This window comes from Gossypium hirsutum, chromosome D04 (assembly GCF_007990345.1).
Source record: "Gossypium hirsutum isolate 1008001.06 chromosome D04, Gossypium_hirsutum_v2.1, whole genome shotgun sequence".
In the NCBI taxonomy this organism is placed as follows: domain Eukaryota; kingdom Viridiplantae; phylum Streptophyta; class Magnoliopsida; order Malvales; family Malvaceae; genus Gossypium; species Gossypium hirsutum.
In genome coordinates, this window is record NC_053440.1 from 34,947,734 (window position 1) to 34,961,916 (window position 14,183).

The following is a 14,183-nucleotide window of genomic DNA, read 5'->3' on the forward strand; positions in this document are numbered from 1 at the left end:
GGAAGAATAAATTGACAATCAGGTTATCAATTTTGAAGTCACTAACCACGTGTGTGTTTCTTTATAGGGGTTCAGTGAAACAAAAAGTCTACGTGACAGAACCTCTCATTGCGAACCAAAGATGGGAGCTATGTTTCAGCCAAAGTAGTGGGAGAAGTTTTTTTACACTTTGATAATTTTAAGAAGATTCTTTTCAAAAATGTGTTTTACGTGCCTCATTTTAAAAGGAATGTAATTTCTATAGCATGTTTATTTTATGACGATTATACTGTGACATTCAATAAAGGGATTGATATTAATAGAAATCGCTCTTTAATCTGTAATGGATGGGTGGAAAATAAAATCTACTTTATCAAACCAAATAACTACTCAATGCTTCAAATTGAAATAGTGAATAAAAAGCTTAAAACTTCTCACTCTAATAAGGGGTACCTATGGCATTTAAGACTTAGTCATATTAACCAAGAATGAATTACTAGACACATGAAATATGGTCCCTTAAGTATGCTTAAGAAAGTTAGTCTTCCACAATGTGAATCTTGCTTGGAAGGTAAAATGACTAAGAGGACTTTTAATGTGAAAGGTAGAAGGGCCAACCAACCTTTAGAACTTGTGCACACTAATGTATGTGGTCCCAAAAGCATCAGTGCCCGAGGAAGTTACGATTATTATGTGACTTTTATCGATGACTATTCTCGATATGGATATGTTTATCTAATTCACCACAAAAGGAAAACCTTTGATAAATTTTGAGAGTTTCATGTGGAAGTGGAAAAGTAATTAGGTTTATCCATACAGAATCTTCGGTCTGACTGAGGTGGCAAATATTTGTCCAATGAGTTCTTAGGATACCTCATAAAGATTGGGATTTTATCCCAAATACTGTCAGACAATCCACAGTAGAATGCCGTAGCTAAGAGAATGAATAGAACCTTTCTTGACATGGTTCATTCAATGCTAAGCTATTCACTACTTCCTACTTTCTTCTGGGGATATACGATACAAATAGCTTGCTATATTTAAATGATGTTCCAATCAAGTCTACTTGTAAGACACCTTATGAACTATGGCATAGAAATAAACCCGCTCTAAATCACTTTAGAATATGGAGTTGTCCAATAGCTGTTCTGGATAAGGACGCAAAAAAGTTAGATGCACGGACAAAATTGTGATGTTTGTAGGATATCCAAAAGAAACAAATGGAGGATTATTCTACAATCTAGAAGATAATACAATTAAAGTTTCTACTAATGCTACTTTCCTCGAGTAAATCTACATGGATAACTTTAAGCCTCAAAGTAAAATGGTACTTAAGGAACTTTTGGGAGTGGTAGAACAATCACCAAGTTCAATTCTCGAGAAAGTTGTAGAAAAGCCTGCAAACGATCAACAACATAAAGAAATCCATCGTAGTGGGAGAGTTTATAAGAAATCAGACTTCTTCATCTATGATGGTAGTATTTATAATATAGAAGTCAATCATGAAGATGATGATCCACTCACTTATGAGGAGGCTATGCAGGCCATTGATTCCCAGCTCTGGAAATAGGCTATAGATGCCGAGATGGATTCTATGTAATCCAATACGATGTAGGAACTTGTAGACTTACCGATTAGGATTAAACCTATAGGGTGTAAGTGGATCTACAAGAACAGAAATGCGAAAGAGAAAGTGGAAACACACAAAGCTAGACTTGTAGAGAAAGGCTACACATAAAAAGAATGCATCGACTACGATGAGACCTTTTCTCCAATAGCCATGCTCAAGTCTATCCGCATACTCTTATCTAGTGCATATGCTCTCGATCACGAGATCTAGCAAATGGATGTCAGGACAACATTTTTGAATGGCTATCTTGATGAGACCATTTACATGGCTCAACTCACTGGCTATGTTGTCAAAGGAAATGATCAAAAAGTTTGCAAACTACTAAGATCCATTTATGGACTTAAGCAGGCATACCTCTCATGGAATAAAAGATTTGATCAAACGATCAAGACTTTTGGATTTGAGCAAAACGTTGATGAACCTTGTGTTTATAAGCGTATAAAGGACAAAAATATGGTATTCCTCGTTTTGTATGTCGATGATATTCTACTTATCAAAAATGTTGTAGGAGAATTGTCATCAGTTAAACTATTGTTAGCTCAACAGTTTAGCATGAAGGACTTGGGTCAAGCTAGTTATATTCTTGGAATTTGGTTCCTTAGGGATCAAAAGAATAAAATGATAGTTTTATCTCAAGCTTCATACATCGATAAGGTATTGGAACGTTTTGCAATGACCGATACAAAACTAGGCATTTAGCCAACTGCATTAGATTTTCATCTTTCTTTAGATGATTGTCTTAAGACAACAAAAGAAGGAGAGTATATGAGTAAGGTTCCATATGCTTCAGCAGTTGGAAGCTTTATGTATGTGATGCTTTACGCACGTCCAGATATTTTTTTCGTAGTAGGAATGGTTAGTCAATATCAGGTGAATCCAGGAATCAAGCATTGGCAAGCTATACAACATATATTAACGTATCTTAAAAGAACCAGGGATTATATGTTTGTGTAACTGGGGAGGACCTTACTCCTATTGGATACACAGACTCGAACTTCCAAACTGGTAAAGATTCAAGGAAATCGATGTTGGGAAATGGATTCATTCTAGGCTGTGGAGCCATAGTATGGAGAAGGGTAAAACAAACTTGCACTACTAACTCTACTATGGAGGCTAAGTATGCGGTTGCTTTTGAGGCAACGAAAGAAACAATATGGCTTCAAAAGTTTTTAACCGAACTTGAAGTTATTCCTGGTATAGAAAAATCTACAACACTGTATTGTGATAACAGTACTGCATTAGCTAATACCAAGGAAATGAGAAGTCACAAGAGGATGAAACACATTGGTTGAAAGTATCACTTGATACGAGAGGCAGTAGCCGAAGGAATTGTAGATGTGATGAAAGTAGATTCTGAAGATAACCTTGTAGATCCATTAACTAAGACTCTTGTAACTAAGATTTTTTAACAAACACATCGAGGATATGGTAATGCAAAACATGACACATTGACTTAACTAGGGCAAGTGGAAGATTGTTGGGAAATGTGCCCATATTGTAGTAAACATGTAACTATTTTTTTGTTTATTTGAACGATGAATAAATAAATAAAGTTAATTTCACATTTCACTATTATGTCTTTTATATTTTGCATGCATAGTGAAATTGTGACAAGCAAATATTAGCTAAATGATTGTCTAAAGTTCAAACCAAGTGGCATTGTAAAAAATGTTTACATTGCAAGAAAGATGACTTACTTCAGTAGATAATCTAAATGAGTCCGTAATCCCGTAAAAGAATCAAAGTGAGCATTTGGTTCAAATACTGAGAAGGATTATTATGTCGTCTACAACTTCAATTGGGGAGATGGCTAGTCTTGGCTATCGGAGTAGTTGACTTCACAAGTAGAGACATAGATGTATTCATTGGTAGAATGATACATTGAACTAGACCCAAGATGAACTAATTCTGAATCTGTTTATGAATTAATTCACCTGTGACATTCATGGTTTGATTTCCCTAAATCGTGAGTTAGTCACTGAGTGGAGGCTTATGTTCTAAATATGATCGAGCCCATAGCCAGTATGTTAGGTACATGATTGGTGTATGGCATGCTTTACTAGCAGCAGTGGAATTCATAGCTCAATTAAAGAGTTAATGATATCCTCTCATTGGCATTGTGTAGATTGATAAATATGGAGCGTGGCCACGGGTTTCTTTGTCTCGAACGAGTAATTTATCACAGTCATTTGTTGACAGTGATCATATTAATCATTAAGAAGACACAATGCTAACAATGAGATAAAATAAGATTGTATTGAGCGAACGAATTTAACTCAAAGAAACCAATGATATGATATGAGGGTAACACAAACATGACAAGGTCATTGGACAAAGTAGTTGGATGAATTGCTTCATAAATAGTATACAATAAGGAGTTTTCAATTATGGAACTTCTTTTGTACTGACTCCATGATTAAGTAATTGCGAATTATCGAAACGATACTTATGGACATAATTGCAATCAATAGAGCCTAATTGTATATGTCTGATTAGTCCCTCCACTAGCTTAACAAAAGCTCGATCGGAATGCATTTGAATCATAATAAAAATTTTATGACTTTGGGAATAATTTAATTGAATCAATTTAGTCGATGTGGAATTAAATTAGGTGGTCGTGAGAATTGTTCAACTAGAAAATTTGATTAAAGAATTTACTTGAAAAATTAATTTGAAAAATCTAAGTGATTTTTGAAAAAATTAATTTTGATCAAGTAAAATTAAATTAATCAAATCAATTAAAATTAATATGATATTTTTGGAAATTAATTTTCAAGTCAGCCAATTGACCCAATGGGTAATTGAACTTGAAAATTGGAGCTGAGATTGTAAATTGGGCCCGTGTGCCCAAAATTGAGACCAAGACCCAAAAACTGGTCGAACTAGGTCTGGTATGTGAAACCGGGTCGATGATCCAACTGGTTGGCTATACTAGACTAGTCGAGTCGTCATTGACCCAGACCGGCTATGTCGTAGTTGACCTGGATTGAACCTGCTTGAGGTGTCGTAAGGGTGTCGCACTTGCATCATCGGACATAGCGGTGCCAGTGGCTACGACGATGGCATCCTAGTGGTCGGCAGTGGTTGGTCATCAGTGGTTGAGCAATGAGAAGTTATATTCATACTGGAATTTTACTAGATAATTTTTATTTCAAATTAAATATTCCAAATATAATATTATTTTAATAGTTTAATATTAAAGTAAATTTAATACTTATCTTATAGTATTTTATTAATTTAATATTAAAGTGGTTATCTTAATATTTAATTTAATTTAATTAAATAGTTATCTTGTAGATAAACATTTTATTATTTTAATAAGATTTAATATTAAATTTAATCTAATATTTATCTAGATAAATATTAGATTAAATTTAATATTAAAGTGATTAAATTTAATCATAGTTGAACTCTCTAAACTCTCCCTATATAAAAAGAGTCTTGGGTCATTATTTACACACACTTGAATTCAAGAGAAAGTTGTAGAGAGAAAATTCTCTGAAGATATTAAAACTCTAGTTTTTCCCTAAATTTATTTTCCACTTCGTTTTCCAAACCCGTTTTTTCCAATACGTCCCCCTAACACACTCTTACCTTGATCCAGAGAAGTACCAGCAGAACCAATAACAAGAGTTAATGAGAGGTGACCCAAATATTGCTCAAAAAGGCTTTGTAACTCTGTTTTAATTTCCCCACGAATATTCTCGCAAAATTATTTCAAATAACCATTGAACTTCCCCTCCCACTACGAGAGCTTATCCAACCAGATCCTACTGAAGTTGGTTGACATACTTCTAAATCCTAGTGGTGACCCCATCACCCACCATGAAAATTAACTAAAGCTTTGATACCTTTGTTGCGAAAATTCTAGTAAGTAAAGAGAGAGACAAGAGTGAAACAAAAGAGAAATTCTAAGGAAGACGAAATTTGTTTTTTTATTAAAAATTTAATGAAAATCATGTGTGCTTACACTATTTCTTTTTTTGAAAGAAGCTTACACTGTTTCTTAATTAGCTAAAAAAGGGACTAACTAACGACCATTTGGTTATGATAGCTGTACATTAACAGCCTGTTAAAACTCCTCGTTTTAGCTTACTATAAAAATCACTGTATTACTTAATGAAGTGCACCACTTCACTTACTACTAAAACTAACCGTTTATAAGCAATGTTTTCCCTCTCCACGGATCAACGGTTACAACTACAATTTAACACCCTAAACTATCCTATCTTTAACAGTTGCTCCCATTTACTCCTGTAACAGGGTGTCTGTTAGTTCATAAGAGTGAAGCTTCATTTTCAATAGATCCTGATTTTAAGATGAATAGAAACTAAAATTGGGATGAAATGGGACTCAACCTTTTTTGTCTTGGATCTTGGCTTTGACATTGATAATGGTGTGATATGGAATAGAATCCTACTTCAACACAATGGTCTACCTTTTAATTTACTATTAATTTCATTAATTAAATGTTTTATTAATGCTTGTTTAATTGAGGCAAAAACTTTACGTTTTGTTTAGTGAAACAGTGCGTGTAAGGAATAGTTAAAATGCATCGTTTCAGTCCTAGCTTAATAAGTAAAACGGTGCGCAGCTGATAACTGTTTTGACAGCTATTTTTTGGTTGTTATCTTGTACCCATTGTTTGTCTCTATTTGAGTAGCAAGGAGGCTCAGAAAAATGTTATGAATCAACAGACTAGAATTCTTAATTCTCTATCTTCTTCCTCCTTCTCCCTTATTTTTCTATCTTCTATGTGTTACTTACCAAAGGTATCAAAGATAGACGATATTCATGGCCACCGAGGAAGTCACCACACGCCTTTAAAAAGAGATGAGTCAAATGGAACTTGAAGTGACACAAATGAACACTAAACTGGAAACCAGATGCAAAGAGATGAATACAAAATTAAAGGAAGAAATACGTTTTATGCAAACTGAACTAAAAAGTGAGCTTCGTTTAAAGTTGCAAGCTATTTTGGAACAATATCTAGGGCAGTCTTCCCCAGTAGCAACTTTAAGGGTCCAACAGGACAAGGGCAAGGGTATCTTAGGTGGGCAACCATCTGGCTTAACTAGGGAACCACTTCTAGTCTCTCCAGTAACAAATGTAGGGCACTATGGTCTTCCATCTCGAACCAACTTAGTAGAGTCAGTGGGGAAGGATTACAAAATGGAATGTCCAATGTTTGATGGGGAGATTTTAAATGGTGGTGGTCCAAGTTAGAATAATTTTTCGAATCAAAAGCAGTCCCTGATCACTCTAAGGTTAAAGCAGTTATGATGCATTTGGAAGGGAAAGCATTAGACTGGCACCATTTTTTCTTACAAAGGCAGGGTGGGTTACAACATATTAACTGGGATGTTTATGCAACGTGTCTGCAGGACAAATTTGGAACAGGTACCTTCTTAGACCCTATGATCGAACTAGTTACTTACAAACAACAAGGCACAATAGAGCATTACCATGACACATTTGTGAGTCTATTAAACTAGTTACGCCTACCTGAAAGCTACGCTCTTAGCATTTTTATTAGCAACTTAAAAGCGGACATTAGTCGATACTTGCGATTATTTAAGCCTCAAATGCTGATGACAGCTTATCAGATTGCCAGACAAGTTGAGGAAATTATAGCTATCCCTCATAGAAAAACTCACTTATTAGGATGTACCACTTATTCAAAACCCTTACTACCTACCATTAAAGAATACCACCATGTGCAAACCTCTGTAGACACGAGAAAGGTTCAACCAACTAATACACAGTATAGGGCCCTATTAAGTCCCTCTCACATGGTGAACTAGAGGAACACCGAAAGGAAGGCCTTTTGTTTCTGGTGTGCCTCTAAATATACCCCTGGTCACAAGTTCCTTAAATCACAATTATGTCAATTAGTGGTGGAAGCTTTTATACAATCAGAAGAAGATCCTAAAGCATAAACTGCATAAGTTTTTCAGGACTGTCCTGAACAGTTGGAGGGAGTAGAACTCGAAAATGAATTCACCACACCAGTTCTATCCATACATGCTCTCAAAGTGTCCCGGGGACATAACACAATGAGGTTGGCAGCAACAATTAACCACTAGGAAATAATTATACTAGTTTACTATATCTGCCAGTAGAACAAGGGGAGCAACTTCAGGTCATGATTGCCAATAAGGCAGTTTAACCACCTAATGAGTGACTAAATTAGTTAAATAGAAAGCAAGGGATGTCGTCTTCAAACCTAATTTTGTGGTTTTATCATTGAAAGGTTGTGATTTAGTATTAACCATTCAAAGGTTGTTGTCCTTAGGCTCAATTATCTGGAATTTCACCACTCTCACTGTCGAAACCATTTTTATTTAAACGGGGTTGACTTTTATTTAAAAACGAAAATAGAGTCGCCACCAATCTATTTTTATGAGGTGTGATTGGGTCACCTGGAAAAGTAGTTATTTTTAATAAACGATTTGATTTTATTAAAAAAATGATTTTGGTCCACGAAATTTAGAAAAATGGGTTCGGGAGTCGGTTACGTACGAGGAAGGATTAACACCCTCGTAACGCCCAAAATTGGTACCTAGTTAATTAATTAATGTCTTAATGTCGAATGTTGAAGATTTGAAGAGATCAAAAAAATTCCCCTTTTAAAATCCTTATTGAAATTTATTATTTTGAAAGCTAAATAAAATTTGGTCATCTTACTTTAATAAAGAAATCGAAACCCCGTAAGTTAGGGTACGATTCTTTGAAGTTCTGATGACAACACACAAAGTTGTTTTTATTAAAATTCTCATCTTAAGATAACAAAACGTCGTATCCAGTGAGTTAGGATATAACATTTTGAATTCTCGAGAATAAGCTTTTATTTGAAATTTGTATGATTTTATTGAAAAAGTGAAACTCGGCTATTTTGAATTTAACGAGAAAATTGAAGCCCAGTAAGTTAGGGCATAATCTTCTCGAAAATCTTAAATATCGAGTCTTGTTTTATAAACTTTTGAATAAAATGTAATGTGATTAAATGATAACATACGACGCAAAAGGATAATTTGTAAATGAATCATACACTAATGAATAACAAATAATTAATAAACAAATATAAACATGCATGGCAACAATAATTTTAATCATACATTATATAAATATCAATATCAATATTTTAAAATTAAATGAATTAATAATCAATTTTAAAAGATATACTAAAGAAATCAATGGCAAAAGGAGAAATTCTACGTTCAAAATTTTAAAATAAACAATATATATGAGTTAAAACAAATAATATATATGAATGTACAATTTAATACAAATAATATCTACAATTTGAAATGAATTGGATAATTTACAATAACTAATATATAATAAATTTGAAATAATAATATATATAAAATTTAAAAAATTTGATGATAATTCTAAAATAATCATACTTGATAAATCCAAAATAATAGTATATAATAAATTTAAAAATATTAATGATAAATTTGAAATAGATATACATGATAAATTTAAAATAATGTTAACAATAAATTTAAAATAATAATATTGATAAATTACAAATAATAAAACATGATAAATCTAAAATAATAATATACAATACACTTAGATAATTTGAATGATTAATTTAATAATAATAAGTATAAACATTCAAATAATATCAGATTCAAAATTTTGAAAAAACATAATAATCAATACTTAAATAAATAAACACAAGCAAATTAAATCAAACTATTGAGGATTAAATTCAATTTAAAACAGAATTAAAAGGAAAAAAATGAGAATAAAACCAAACTGAGGGCCAAAATATGGAAAAAAACGATAGTATAAAAAATAAATTGCAATTGATAATATATGGAAAGAAATTTTAAAGCAAATAATCAAACAATTTAAAATGGATGATTTATAACACGAGTTTTTAAAAAATAAACAACATGTGTGACATAATATTAAAAACAAATAAAGTATATAATTAATAAAAAAAATAAAAGAATGATAAGAATGGTTAAATGAATGAACAATATGTAAATAAGAAAGTTGATGGATAAATAAACAAATAAATGTAAAAGAATAATTAATGATTAAACAATTAAATAGATAAATAAAAAAAGTTAAAAAAACGCTTAAGTCAGCCTTACTCCCACAATATGAAGATTCAACGAAATTTCTCCACCAAAATCCAATTCAAATGAAAGCAACTTAAAAAGAAATGAAGATGAACAAAAAACAAAATAAGAACAAGCCACAGAAAAGAAGAACGCAAGAGAAGGAGAAATTTGAGTGAATGCTCTTAAGAATTATTATTGCTCCAAACCCCAGTGTTTTACAATGAAGGGAGAGGCTTCTATTTATAGCTGAGCCTCCCCAAATCCAACGGTGTAGATCAATTACATCAACGGCTAAGATTTAAAGGGTATCTACAATTTAAATCTCTAAGATTACAAAATCTTATCTTCTAAGATTGCATATCTTATCTAAGATTGCATATCCTATCTAAGATTGCATATCCTTTTTCAAGTAATGGGTCATTCCAATCGGGCCAAATGATACAATTTTGGACTGAACTTGGACTTTATTATTTTGGGTTTTTTTTGTGAGCCTGGGCTAAATTGGCTTATTACAGCTGCCCCTCTTTGCTCATTGTCGTATAATGAAAATGAAGCAAAGACTAAAGAAGGCCAATTTTTTCCGGTCGTGTCTGCCCGGTCGTGTTGGACATTGGTGCGCTTCTTCTTCAAGTAGCCTTTTCTTGACCCATGGCTCACCCCACTGCAACTTTAGGGAGATGGGACTTGGCTTTAGTCAATTTTAATATCAATGAGATGAGATTCGTTGCCTTCAACTTTAATCTGCTCTGCTACAACGCCAGGGAAATAAGATTCGCTGCCTTCAGCTTTAATCTGTTTCATTGCAACGCCAAGGAGATAGGATTTGCTGTATTCAGCTTTAATCCACTCCACTTCAGCTTTAACCCATTCCACTGCAACACTAGGGAAACAAGATTCGCTACCTTTATCTTTAATTTGTTCCACTATAATGCCAAAGAGATAGGATTCGCTGCCCACAGCTTTAATCTGCTCCACCTCAGCTATTCCAAGTCTTAACACTAGGGAGATAAGATTCGCTACCCTCTGCTTTAATCTACTCCGCTGCAACGCTAGGGAAACAAGATTCACTACCTTTAGCTTTAATCTGTTCCACTATAATGCCAAAGAGATAAGATTCACTGCTATCTACTATGACGCCAGGGAAATAAAATTTGCTGCCCTCAGCTTCAATTTATTCCACTGCAATGCCAAGGAAATGAGATTCACAACCCTCAGCTTTAATCTACTACGACGTCATGGAAATGAGATTCGCTGCCCTCAGCTTTAATCTACTACGACGCCATGGAAATGAGACTCGCTGCCCTCAGCTTTAATCTACTACGACGCCATGGAAATGAGATTCGCTACCCACAGCTTCAATTTATTCCACTGCAATGCCAAGGAAATGATATTGGTGTCTTTCAATCTGCTTCACTGTCAGCACAGGAAGGCAAAATCTGCTATCTTTAATCTACTTCACTTCCAATACAGGAATATAAGATATGTTATTTTCAACCTACTCCACTACTGCTTAGGGAGATAAGGCTGATGGCTTAACTTTGCTTCCCTACTACCTTGGAAAGATAAGACTTACCGTCTTCGATATGCTCCGCTACTGCTTAGGGAGGCAAGATCTGCTATATTTGTTGATTTGTTCTCTAGGGAATATGACCTGTATAATCCATTTTATGAACCTAATTATGTCTAATGATTAGGATGCCATGATCAAAATGAATTAAATGCTCCTAACTAGACATGTATGGGTGATGTTTGCATGAATGCAAAATGTCATCTTTTTTTTAGAATGATCCTTCTTTATCGCTTATGTTATCATTGCTCGAAGTTTATTAAGGTCTTATCACCAATGTGCTATGACACCTTCTTGCTCGGCCAGCATCCAAAACAAAACTTAATCAGATTGCCCCACTATAAGCTTCAAAGCTCAATCCACTAGGACACAAAATTTGTACCATCTTCTTCCCACTGTAACCCAAGGGTAGAAAAATCTGGTTTTTCCTCAATCTTATCCTATCACGATTCAAGGATATGGAATGTGAAAATATTTGGTCCTTTACACCATGCCTATACACAAATGAATGATTTTCTTTTCCCAGAAAACCCCTTTTTATTGCTTGGTGATTGAAGCTTTATCACCAACATGACATCTTATCATTTTGTTCAACCAATACTTTTGACAACAAAATCTGAAGGGATATCTGAAGGGATAGTCTCAATTTAGACTTTTCCTTCTTAGATATTTCAACATTTAAGCTTAGTGTATTCTAAACAATAGTCCTGTTTCAGATTACTGTATTATTCAGAAACTTCCAGAGTAATCTGCAAAACTTCCCTTGTGAAATTTTTATTAGTCCATTAATCATTATTCTAATGCAACATGCTTGCAAAAGATTATAACACTGGATAAGAATAAAATTGATCTGGAGCATAGCTCAAAATGAATGAATTATCGAGAAAGGAAAAAAATAAAAAAAACTAATCGAGAACAAGTATCTTGAAAAGAATAAAGTATTCCAAGAATAGGAAAGAATAAAGTATTCCAGTGACAACAAGTTCAATATAAATAGAATTAAGACTAGGTGCCCCAGATATCACCGCTTGAACTTCTCTGTACAGACTTTCTGAAGATGTGTTTAGGAGATCTACAGTACTCTGTCGATGCCCTAAACATCACATACCCCTTTCCTGTTAATTCAGGCATAGCAAGATCACCACATGCCCCAATCAAAATTTTGAGCTACTCTGATCACCTCATGTCCCATCTTGATCAAAATTTGAGCCGCCCTTTTCGGGTTTTCAACTCAAATCCCCTTTGGTCTCAAGGCGCCCTTTGCGGGTTTTCACCTTGATCCCCTCTCCTTTTAGGTAAAGTACCTCTTGACTGCATCTGAGTTTACAGGGTTTGGCAAGTTTTTGCCATCCATCTCATTCAAGATTAAAGCTCCTCCGGAAAAGACCTTATTTACCACATATGGGCCTTCCCAATTTGGCATCCATTTCCCTCTAAAATCCTTTTGTATAGGAAGGATCTTTTTCAATACTAGGTCCCCCTCGTGGAATTCTCTTGGACAAACCTTTTTGTTGTAGGCCCGCATCATTCGCCTTTGATACATCTGACCGTGTTGAATAGCTTTTAGCCTTTTTCCTTCTATTAAGTTCAACTGATCACATCATGATTGGATCCATTCTACTTCATCCAACTCTTAGCTCAACCAATACCCGAAGAAAAGGGATTTCTACTTCAATGGGTAAAATTACCTCCATCCCACAAACCAAAGAAAAAGATGCTGCCACGGTGGAAGTCTTGATAGATGTTTGACAAGTACGGAGGGCAAATGGTAATTTTTCATACCAGCCCTTGTAAGTCTCAGTCATTTTTTCGAAATCTTCTCATTATCTATTCTTGGGCGATACAGTGATGAATCGCGATGTCTGAGTTTGAATTGATTACAAACCTCAGCTATCGTGCTAATGCATTTACCGATACCATATTCTTTAGAATTCTATAACAGCATATGATGACATTGGCGTATGAAGCAGCCTCTACCCGTTCGATGAAGTAAAAAATGAAGCAATTCCCATTAGAAGTCTTCGCTGATGATGACGTCCAGGCCCCCATTTTGCTCAAAATTTGAGTCGCCCTTTTCGAGTTTTCAACTCAAATCCACCTTTGGTCACAAAGCGCCCTTTGCGGGTTTTCGCCTTGGCCTCTCATTTTCCTTTTCTTTTTTTTTCATTTTCTTTTCTTTTTCCATCATTTTCATTTTCATTTTCATATTTTTGATTTTTTTGATTTTTTAATTTTTTTTAAACTCATAGGATTAGGCAAGTCCTTGTTATCCCTTTCGATCAGAATCAATGCTTTTCCAAATAAAATCCTTTATACAAAATCCTTCACATCCACTTTCATTTGTATGTGAATGATCTTATTTGGTATTAGGCTTCTTTCATAGAGCTTTTCTGGGTGAGATTTACTTTTGGACTTTTGACTATGAAGAAAAACTTTGGATCTTCCTCTTCAATTAGGGTAAAATCCAGCAAAGAATACGGAGAGATGGCAACCTGACTTCAATGGGCAAAGCTATGATAAGTCAAAGAGAAAAGCATTGTCCCGGCAAAGAATTTTCACTGCATCGTTCATGATGTTAATCTTGAACATACTACAAATTTCTGATATCGTGCTATTGATCAGATTACAATATCAGTGTTTAACCCGACATATCCTATAATAACCCTGCGAAGACATACTTGAACTCTTGAAGTAACTTAACAATGTCTTGCTTTGCTTCTTCGGTTATGCACGTTTCCTTAAGGTCACAATCTTCATTGTCTCCTGAAGAGGTAAAATTTCCTTCCTGCTCTACCATCCTCAACAAGTCCGGAGATAGGCTACAATCTATGTCATTTTCAAAGTCATGAGATCCCACTAAACACATGCCTCGCTCAAAAGGAAATTCTGAGTCTGTAGTAGCGTCACTCATGTCATTGATATC